Source organism: Protopterus annectens, chromosome 2.part1 (assembly GCF_019279795.1).
Source record: "Protopterus annectens isolate FY-2018-M chromosome 2.part1, PAN1.0, whole genome shotgun sequence".
In the NCBI taxonomy this organism is placed as follows: Eukaryota; Metazoa; Chordata; order Ceratodontiformes; family Protopteridae; genus Protopterus; species Protopterus annectens.
Genome location: NC_056729.1, coordinates 859,641,811 through 859,653,928, shown reverse-complemented (window position 1 = coordinate 859,653,928; position 12,118 = coordinate 859,641,811).

Genomic DNA, 12,118 nt, shown 5'->3' with positions numbered 1-12,118 from the left:
GAATAGTTGGAGTTTTTTGAGTCTGTCCATATAGGACAAGTGTTTAAGGCCTAGGATCCTCTTTGTGAGGTACTTTTGTGGCCTCTCCAGTTGTTGCAGGTGTCTAGTGAGGTACATGCCAAATGGGGCATTGTACTCGATGACTGGCCTAATGAGGGAAGAGTAGAGGGAGACAATGACCTCTTTCTTCCTGGATGCAAAACCCTTAGTAATAAGATGTGCCACATAGAAGGACTTTAAGACCACAGGGACAATGTGGTGGTCAAAAGAGAGGTTGCTATCAAGCTGTCTTCACAAATCTCTCATAACGCCTTCTGTGTTCAGTGGACTACCATCGATGTGGTAATTCATGGGAACTGGGTTTTTCTCAAAGAGGATGATGACACATATTTTGGCATTGAGCTTAAGGCCATGGTTCTAACACCAGACATTGGTCTCTCTTAAGGCCCTGTTTCTTTACTCACTCTCCTACAGGTTAATGAGAATTGATGTTTGACTAGCATATAAAGCATTTTCCAACCCAGTTCTCATAGACCTCTTGGCATCCGCAGATCAAACAGCACCAAGAACACTAGATCCAAGCACCTGAACTTTGCCAGCTGCACAACTAAAACATGTAGAGACCAACAGGTGTCACAGAGGATCCCCATACCATGAAACAGGTTCCCCATCCACATGAAACAGAGTTAATTTCTGACCCTTTTCAAGTGAATCCTTGATCACTGGATGGAAAATCATAAATTTGTGCCTAGTCTGACCCCAATGTCTCTGATGGAGAGAGACCAACAGTAAGTTAACTAATCCCACACTAACATCCCCCCACCATACATACATGCATGCACAACCTTTAGCTACCTCATTACTAACATGTCCCTGCCATATAGGCATCCATTGTACTTGAGGACAAACTTGGCTTGGTTTGCATGGCTAGGCTTATAAGGAGATCGATAGCCTGGTACAAACCTATGAAACTATGAACACCCCTGGACCTGGATCCCATATCCTTAGTAATAAGACGTGCAATGAAAAAGAAGGAATTATTTTGAGTTTTCTGCTGATGTCTCTATTATAGGGGGAAGGAAGTTCAAGGAAGTTTAGGCAGCATACGTTTTCCAAAACTGATTTATTTTTCTGCTGGAAAAATATTTTGGCACTTTGGTTACTATCAAAATGTGATGGTTACATGGTAGTCTTTCTATGACGGTAGATTAATCAAATGTTCAACATTCCATAACACTAAGTAGTAAAAGCTTTTACTGAAATTAACATAAAATCATATCAGTTTTGCACAGTTTCCAACTCCTTCATATTATTACCTCCTTTACTCAAAGAATCATTTATCTAACATACAACCATCTTCCTATACTCACCCTTTCTCACATCAAATAAGTATTTTTCTGTAATCCAGTATTTATTTAATTTATTGAGTCGTGTTATTGCATTTTAGCCAAGTGAATATACTGGTATAGCATTTTTTTAATCCACAAGACACAGTTGTCAAAAAACAAATATAGCAATAGTCAGAGTAACACATCAATTATACTGTTCTATGAAGTATAGAAGCAAGGGATTGGTAGCAGCAGAACTGAAGGAGCAAGCAGCTAACACAAACAGGTATCAGAAAATAGAAGAGCCAATATATACAATATTAAATGTTTAGGAAAATGTAATCTCACATCTCTGTACCCAAAACTTCCAAATAATTTATACAATGAAGTTATTTTCTGTTTCTTCAAAATCCCATCATAGTTATACAACACATGACAAATATTTTATCATTACTTTTTATATATAAACATTTTGTCCATCTCATTTGATACATTATTTGTTCTTTCAGAGTTTATAAAAGTTGTCAGGATTCTTTTACATGTGTAATCATCTTATACAAATTATTCCTTTATACATTTTGGATGTCAGTATCCCTTCATAGCTGCTGACTTTTGTTTCAACTTCCAAAAATCATTTATTTTAATACTTTTCAGTAATCCTATATAAATGCCTTCCAGTAGCTGCAATAGCTTCTCTTAAGGTATTCCACCCAAGCTAAAAAAATAAATGCTGTCACTGTTTTCCACTGTTTTGGTAAACTCATATCTGCATCCTTGCACTCCATTTCATTGTTAAACTTTTAATAATATTCGTTTACATTTAGGAATTTTTTAACTCAATATTGTTGGTTTGCTTATAAGATAGCAAAGAAAACAAAATATCCACAACAAAACAAAACAATGTAAAAGAATGTTCTTCACCTACAGGCATACATGCTTAAATGTGCATTTGATGTGTTCTCTCTCTTGATATCATATAATGTTTTAAAATACGTTCTGTGAAAGAACAATTAGTCTTACCGACACTATTGCAATCAGCATGGAAAATAAATTTGTATAACCTAACTGTATCAGGATATATAAAAACTGATGTGGACCAAATATATTTGTAAGCCCTAAACAACCTACTAGAATATGTGTTCACCCATTAAAACAAAGGAAGAGGATGTACATGTTGATTATAACACAACTGGCATTGGAAGGATCAGCATTCTTAAAATAAAACTTACTTCAGCCACCAAGTGCCTTCTTCATACCCTCATCAACCATTAACATAGACTAGTTTTTCTTCACAACATCACAAACCAAATTAATATCACTAGAATATGTCAAAACAACCCTAGATTTATTCATGTTCATAACATCCTCTTCACATTTATCAGGGCATCAAACTCTGAAAAACAGGGCTTCACAAAGCTACGTCTATGCAAAGAAACATCATTAATCCCACTTTCAGTGTCTCCAACCAGACAACCCCTATCCAAAAAAGTCCTTACACATGCAAATAAAAAACATAGGAAGGGTTCCAGTATCATTATTGAGTCTTGCAGCTCTAATAAACTGACCCTTAAGGACATTCTTATAAATGTAATGGGGTTGTAAACTGGTTCTATGTAAAGTATTATTTTTCCTACAGGATTCCTTTTAAAGGTAGTAGAAATAGTTCCTGCACCATTCCTAGTAATAAGAACATCCAGAAACTCAATAGACATATCAAAATATTTAACATTAAACTTAAAAAAATAGTCCTTTGTAAATAATCAACAGAAACATTTAACATTCCAAGGAATCCAGTCCAAATGAGAAAAGCATCATTTAAAATTTGCCCATAATATTTAATATAATCTATAAACATGTTCCCAGCCCAAACCATCTAAAATTTCTAAAACTTCAAGACCATATTGGCATAGCTATTTGCATACACTGTGCCCATCACTATGCCAATCTTCTATAAATAAAATATATCATTAAAAACACATTATTTTCAAGAATAAGATCAAGGAGCCAGAAAATTAAATTAGTCTTATAATTTGTATAATTGGCATAATGTGATAAAATGGTATAATGTGATAAAATCACTCTAACGTTCTCTACACCTATATCATTAGGCATGCTGAGAACAAAGAATTCACCTCCAAAGTAATAAAGAATTACAAGAGATTTTCATATAAGTGGTTTACTTATGCATCAACTTTATGAGTTTTTTCAGTTGAACATGCTGTGATATCTGTTATGCATGGGCTTCCAAAAATTCATAGGAATGCTTTGGATCATCCAATGAGACCCATTGTCCTTTGTCAGAGTTGGCACACAGAACCTTTGTCCATTTATGTTGAAAAAATGCTGTGCCCAACTTTAAATGAGATTAGTATGGTTTTAAAGGATACTAAGCATTTTGTTTCACATTTATATGATTGGCACAAGGGTTTTAATAATAATGACATGTATCTTTGTGACTCTAGGTGTGAATTCTTTGTTCACATTTCTTTGCAATGTTTGCTGCTTTGTAAAATATCAAACAGAAGTTGTTTAAATTATTTTTTATTGGCTGTAGGTGGGAAGTTGGCTACTGCAACCATTAGAATGATACAGTTTATAAAACTGATTTTGATTGCTGACTAGTTTGGGTCATGATACCTCTGTGTTCAACTTTGAGTTTTGACACTTACTTCTGGATATAGATATATATTTAGTTAAAATGGTAATTCCCCTATTATTTTTCCTGATCTGGCAATGAAAAGGCATTTTACATGAGAAAGTAAATGATTCAATTGAGGGTGTCTGGTTGAAAACATTATTTGGTTATTGCTACACTTATTGGTGCTTTTAGTGGTTAAAATAATTATAACTACTCCAGTTTATTGAACATGCTGCCTTGATTTATCAAGATTATGCTTATGTTTTAAAGGGAAGAATCTGGGGCTCAGGATTTGATTCAATATAGTTACAAATAAGGGAAATTTGTGTTGGAGTGATAAGGCAAATGGAAAAATTAAAGCATTTCTTTAGTGATGGTGCATTGGTGTTATGATAGCTGATGGATGTATGAAAGAGTTGTTTATAAAATATGGAGGAGAACTTGCATTATTTTACTTCTGGGTTTAGGCACAAGTGGAGAGCTTTGGGAGAGGAGACAATATAGGTGCATTTGTGAAAGTATAGGCATATCAATGAGAGAAGTATAGCAAGAGAGAGGACATGGGATTTTTGCAGTAATTTATGAATGCAGAGTATGTAGATTCAATAGAGTTACCCTGGAATTCATAAAGCTTGCGCCAGGTATAGGCATAGTGTCTGTGTTCTAACACCCAATATGGCTGCCGAGTGATTCAGGTACGAGCTGTATCCATGTGCACTACCTGTGTACGCTACGCCCGCACAACTCCCAAGCCTTATATGCTAATTACCCCATGTGCAGCAGTGCAGCATGCAGATAAAGGTATGCAGTAATTCAAGAAGTGGTGCAAGCGTAGTGTAAGCATGCAGAAATGTAAACCGCAGAAAATGGTTTACATTTTTGCAAACATAAAATTGGAGCCATGACAGCCGACAAAACACATGTATTATATTGTTAATATATGCCAATTGCTAAATATATAGCCATTGGCATAAAAAAAAGTACAAAATATAAAATTAACATTTAATATATATAGTCACACTATCGCGACGTGGAAGCGCAGGGCAGCGGTGCGCAAAGGGGATTGCAAGGAATATGTAAAAATATATAATAAAACCGCAATAAAACACATATCACAATTTCCCCATAATAGTCAATGGCAGGCATGCTACACCATACTATGGCGCAAGGGTTGCTAAGGGGCAGTGACAGCGTTATGCGCAGTAGCTAGAAATTAGTAGGCAATGCCATGCAAATGAGAGGAGTAATAGTGAATCGCGGATTCCCCGCTGGTGTAAGGATGCACCTCACAGCATAGCATTGTAACACCGAGGTGTGCCCTTGAGATAAAGATGACATCAAGAGAGGGCTGTGTTGCCATTGCTGTAAGCACATTGGAGCATTGCTATACTGGTTTGCCCCTAGCATGGCAAAGCTGCAGGATAGGGGTGTGTCAAACTGGCCATAGCTATGCTTAGCTGACAGTACACAAGGTAAACGAGTATGCATGTGAACGGAGATGAAAATGCGCGTAAACCCGGTAAACGGGTGTGCGTGGCGCGCACTGCAGCTGAAACAGGAAGGATATAGGAAAGAAATAAAGAAATGCTGCAGCAGTGAAACTGGAGTACAAATGACTAATTAACACCTAGAAGCCTACAGTGGGCCATTGACAACAGCTAACAAGGCTGCAAGCAGCTACATGCAGAACAGGAAAGGGGAGGGGCTGTACTGCAAAGAAAACAGTAAAGTGTCAAAGCAGAACAAAGCCAATTTGCAATATATCAGCTACAAGACACATTTTGCCATGACTGGGTAGGGAAAGTACAAAACAAGAAAGATGGCAGGTGGATGCATGCCTGATAATGGGAGGGGATCCAGGTCTAAAAATGAATTAAAGGGCAACAGATTAATCAAGTCAGGCAAGTAGATCTCCACAGTAAAGGCCCCACACTTGCAGTACCCATTGCAAAACCCATAATTAAGACACACTGCAGCTGGAATAGCTCAGACACACCCACTGACATCAGCAGCATACATCGCACAATACTATAAAGTGTGAAAGCACCTCACACACATTTGTGTATTCCTATACACTCTGCACTAGTGGTGTATACAGACGGGGAACTTTTATTATGTACATGTTAGGGGCTGCCATAGCTTTGATCCACCAGCATGTGTTGGAGACTGAAGGTGGTGTGGAGGATGATACACACAACCACCTCAGGCACCAGAGGAGGAGGAGAGTGTTCAGACTCAGGGTAACCTACCAGGGGCTATATGATCTGGAGATAGTAGAGCATTACAGGGTGGACAGCGACATCCTAGAGCAACTTGTGGAGCTGTGCCAGCTACACCTTAGAGCCAGAATATCCCAGTGGATACAAAGGTATGTGTAAGCCTGAGAATACTAGCTACAGGTACCTATCAAAGACCAACTGGGGATATCATGGGGATCTCACAGGCATCAGCATCCAGGGTACTACAAAAGTACCTGGATGCCATGTTTCCACATGCCAATGAGCACATATACTACCCCCAAATGCAGGAGGAGTTGGCCAGCAATATGCGTATCTTCCACCATGGGGCAGAATACCCAGAGGTACTGGGTGCAATAGATTGCACGCACATACACATCAAGTCACCACCTGGTGAGCAGGGTAGGTACTACATAAACTGAAATGGATACCCCTCCATCAACTGCCAGGTCATGTGCAATGCCCAGGGCATTATTATGGATGTCTGTGCTGGCAGCCCTGGAAGCTATCACAACTCCCACATCTGTCATGCCTCACAGCTGTATCAGTTATTTGCCGGGGGGACATCCCAAATGGCCACCTGGTGGGGGATGCTGGCTATGCACTGGAACTGTGGATGATGACTCCCATCAGAAAGGCCCACACACCCATGCAGGAATGCCATAATGAGGCACATGCACAAACCAGAGTCATCATAGAGCGTGTGTTTGGGATGCTGAAATCTCAGTTCTGTTGCTTGGACATATCTGGTGGAGCCTAGCAATACTCTCCAGGCACATGTGCCCACATCTTTATAGTCTGTGCCATGTACACAATATGGTCCTGCGGAAACAGCTGCAGCAGGGGCAGAATGGTGAAGGCCCTCACAGCCCACCACCATTGCCAAGGGCCCCACAGGCACAGGGGTACTCAAACCATGACCACCCTGAGCCAGCCCTAGTAGACAGATGGAGGTGTGCCCAGTATGCCCATGCCTTGGCAAAGAGGGAACATATGGCACACACACTGACAGTGTAGGCACCTAGGGACTGACACCTTTCTCCACCTGCACACACAGTAAAAATGGATGGCACACACACAAGACTACCTGTAAATTGTCATGTATAGGCAGTCTACTGTGTGCATCCAACATAGGCAGCCTTCAACTATTGCACACACAACTGCCATTGGCACAAGGTAAGTCATCACCTGAACAGTAAATTAAGCTGTCAGCATATGCAGATACTGTATGTATACATTCATAGGTAGGTACTTGGCCCACTGCCAGAGACCATTCATAGGCCCAGCCAAAATGTGTCAGCTTTTGCCACCCCATTGATTCATTAACTGTCCCTCTGTGGAGCAGAGCCAATGGCAGGATCTCTGGGGTGCATCTACTGTTCCCCATCCACTCTTCAAGGTTTCTCTTGCAGAGTGTTAGTGAGGGGCTCTGTATAATGTAGTTATGGATGTTGTTTCAAAGTATGGGGAGTGTCTGTGACAGGAAGCTCTCCCTCCAGCATCTTCCAGTTATTGTTGTGGCAAGTTTCAGCTCACTACAGTGTGCGGCTCACTGTGACATGGATTCCCATAGGTGGAGCATATCCATCAAGCCAGAGTTTGACATGGCTGTGTTGGCCAGTGGAGATCATCTCGGGGTAAATGAGATTCCACTGAGTAAAGCAGGAGTTTATTCAGTCTGGCTGCATAGGCCATATGTTGAAGGCCAGTATTCCCCTTGGTGAGGTACATTCATGGACCTCCCAGCTACTGGAAGTGTCTTCTGAGGTACATCCCACATGGGGTATTATACCCTATGACGGGACTGATGAGTGGTGAGTAAAAGGGCACTATAACCTCAGTATGTCTAGATGGGAATACTTTAGTAATCAGATGGCCTACATAGAAGGATGTCCTAACTACTGTGGAGATATGATTGTCAAAGATGAGATCACTATCTACCTTAGTCCCCAGATACCCCATTACCTCATCCATATTAAAGTGGCTGCCACTTATGCATTAATATGTGAGTGCCAATTCCACAATGGAATGACCATGCAGTTAGTGGCACTTGACTGGAGGCCATGACATTGACACCCTGTGGTGTTTTCTGTGAGGCCCCTTGAGGGATGTCTGTGTCAGCTGGACTACCAATCATGGCTCTCAGTTCGCAGTCATTGCCAAACATGGTCTGCCGTAGTCCACCTGTGTTTGCCTGTACCTCTGAGATGTATATGCCAAACAGTAGGGCTCCCAGGACTGAGTCCTGTGGGACACCAGTCGTGACTGGTCAAGAGTTGGACCTGGACACCACTAGTCGTACCATGTGGGTTCTGTGTGTAAGCCCATTGGCAACCCAACCTGTGATGTATGGGTGTAAGTACAGGCTGGTGTGTTTGTCATTAATACCTGAGTGGGGCATGGTATCAAAAGCCTTGGCAAGGTCCAGGTAGTATGTGTGAACCACCTCTCCTGTCATCTAATGTCTTGGTGACTGTATGTAAGATGTCAAACAGGTTCAGTAGGCATGAACTGCACTCAACCAAGCTGACCTGGGTTGGGTCACATGTTCAGAGGTTACCAATGTCTTTGTTAATGAGTGCCATCAGTATGCGAACCATACCATTGCAGACTCGGCTAGACAGGCTTATGGGGTGGTAGTTACCATGGTCAGTTGTGATTCCACCTTGATGGAGTGGAATAACTGTTGCCACATGCCATTGTATGGGTATGTAGCCTGTGGAGAAGCTGAGGTAGGAAAGCTTAATTAGGTGGGGGGTCAGGTTGTCTTGTATAGTTTGCAAGATGCAGTCTGGGACAACATCTGCCTGCATTGATGCTGTGCTCTGCTGTTAGAGAGGGCTATTTCTACCTGTGTGTCTCTGATGTGTGGGATACTGTACTTTTTGGGTAGTGCTGTGGGCTTTTTAGGGGATGAAGTATGCACTGAATGTACCTGCAAGGATGTTGGTGATATCAGTAGGGTCAGCATATTTTGTGCTATATTTCACCGGCACTGTGCAAATCGGTGTGTCACCACATATATACTTGACATAGCCAAAGAAGGCTTTGTGGTTATCTTTTGAATCCTTGCGTATTCTCCTACTGATGTTAGCTTTGGATGATGTTGTGATGTCATGAGGGACCTATGTATCATACTAATAGTGGTCACGGATATCTGCCCTTCATGGGATTTGCTGTTTGTCTGGAACACTGTCCTGCTTTTGTAGTATACACTGTTTATTGCAGTGGTCCACCAGACCGGTGTCCTTGTCTAGGAGGAGTGTGTCTTGGTTTACCAGTGATGGCACAATCCATACATCTGTGTAGGTGCGTATAGACTGCATTTGTAAATCTGTCTGTATCTTGAGCAGTGTTTCCCCTTAGCATGGGGGCTGTGAAGCCCCCCACCCCTGTCACTAGTAGTGTAAATTTAGCTGTAGGAAAGGTATACACTGTGGTATCCATGGGTGGAGGAGATGCTTGGGTGTGGAAACAGTGAATAGTTCATGGTCAGATCTAACCAGTGATCAGTTAACGTCCGCTGTGGTGCTCTTGTTGCCCATGTTGGTGATGACCATTTCTAGTAGTTTCCACCCAATGTTAGGGAGGTTACCACCTGATACACGGCATATAAGGTGATAAATTCCAGGAAGCACTGGGCCTGGAAGTGAGTACCAGAGTCAATTTCCCAGTTAATGGTATGGTAGTTGACATCAACCAATGCCAGGGTGTGCATTAGGACTGTCATGTTCTCCACTGTCTCCAGGTAGGTGGAGTGAGGGTCCTGGGTCATGGAGGGTGATCCATATCAGGCCGCAGTTTACATTGCAGTTGTGTCTGATGTTAGCTGCACATGGATGATCTCAGAGGCATCATGCTGCCCAACTAACTTGGAGGTGTAGGTATCCCTGATGAATATGGATACAGCCCCTCCATGTCTGTGTCAGTCCATGTTCTGTGGCTGAAATGTGTGGTATGGGTTGCAGTCCGGTAGTGCTGGTGTGCTCTCAGGAGCCTTAAGACAGGTCTCAATTACTGCACAGATGTTGATGTTGTCCATCCTGAGGAGTGCTGTGAGTGCATATATGTTGTGATCACAACCCCTGGTATTGTGTAGCATAACCCTCATTGAATCTGCAATGTGCTGTTTACGGAGCTGGTATTCACCTTTGAGACTCTCCTAAATAAGGCACCATGAGGGCGCCAATAGCCTTGACCAGTATTCCAAAGCCTAAGGCTGACACATAGGCTGGTATGGTATCGTTGCATGCATGTTCCCCATCTGTGCTTGTTTTTCAGCTCTCCTGTAGGTAACCTACTGGTAAGCAATAGAAAGCCTTAAACTTATACAAGTCTTCTAGCTTCCAAGATAGGCTTTTGGAGTGACTAAGTATCAGTGTTCTGTATGTTCTCACTGTACTTAACTGTTTCCTGACTACATGGTGATTTCTCACTGTATATTGTGATCTGAAGGTCTGTTTATTCACATATTATGGCTGTGATGGCCTGCACTTTAGAGGTTCACAGATAGCCTACTACCTATCTGCCCAAGGGCAATTAGAAGCATAGCTACAGTGTGTTGGTTTTCCCCGCACCATTGATGGCAATTAGAAGCATAGCTACAGTGAGTTGGCTTTCCCAGCACCATTGATGAAGTAACTGAGCCTCTGTCAAGCATAGCCAGTAAAGCAATTCCAGGCAGAGTTGCTGGAAGCTGTTGAAGACTGGGGTTGTGGAGGGTAATAGGGGCACTTAGTGATCTAAAGAGGACATGTTACTGTGACAATTCAACACCATTCAATTCCCTCAACAGGTCTCGCAGCTATCAAACTGGACAGGCTCCCCCACCCCCTGGCTGTATGGTTCTGGGACACATGATCCCAGGGGTGTATATTCTGTTACCCATTCACACAACAAGGCTTCCCTTGAAATGTGTCAGTGAGGGGCTATGGCTAATGTAGTTAGGAATGTAATGTATTGTCTCACAGTACATTTGTTATATGTTGTTATTTCAAGAGTACGTGAAGCTCAGTGAGTTCGAGGGCCTCCGCCATTTGCTTAGCATAGCTTACACATAGAAATCATCTAAATAGGAAACAGGCAGAAGCAACGTTAATGTCAAAAGTGTGTAATGGTTACAGTATCCACATAGTATCTGTGCATTTGAGGTTCCAATCCCAGTAAAGGCAGGGATGTTTAACATGTTCAAAAGTATACCTGAACCACAGCTTGCATATATAGGTAATAATCATCTGTATAATAAACATTCGAAACACCCATATAAACCCATGTGTGCTGGAGACTACAGTCAAAAGAGAATGTAATGTTATGTCAGCACATAGTGAGATGTTACTTCACTGACATATATATATCCTGAGTAGTTAGCGGATGTGGCTGTGTTTGCACGCACAGGTTATACGTTACAAAGTTTGTTTAACTGTGTTTAACCACTGCTATAATGTCACACAAACACTTTTAAACATGCTTACAACTGCTTAAATGAGCCTTATTCTGGAGTAAAAATCATTTGTAAAGCATCGCAGGTGTTGACCCCTGGACCATGCACACTATAGTCATGGAATTTACCACTAAGCCATCCAAGGTGTATACATGTTTCACGGTCTTGAGACTACACCTTATACCACATGCATTTCACTGTAATGATCACAAATGGGACAGTCACTTTGTGTAAATATGTACAGTACATTGTAATGTACTGTAGTTTGTGAACCAACACATTCCAGTCTACATATGTATTACTGTTACAAATTAATACGAAATATATATATATATATATATATATATATATATATATATATATATATATATGTATTATACAGTTACATCAATTGCCATATATATAAACATCTATGAACACACTTCGTGACACAGAAGCACTCCAAAGGAATTGGAGTGTACACAAAACACATGCA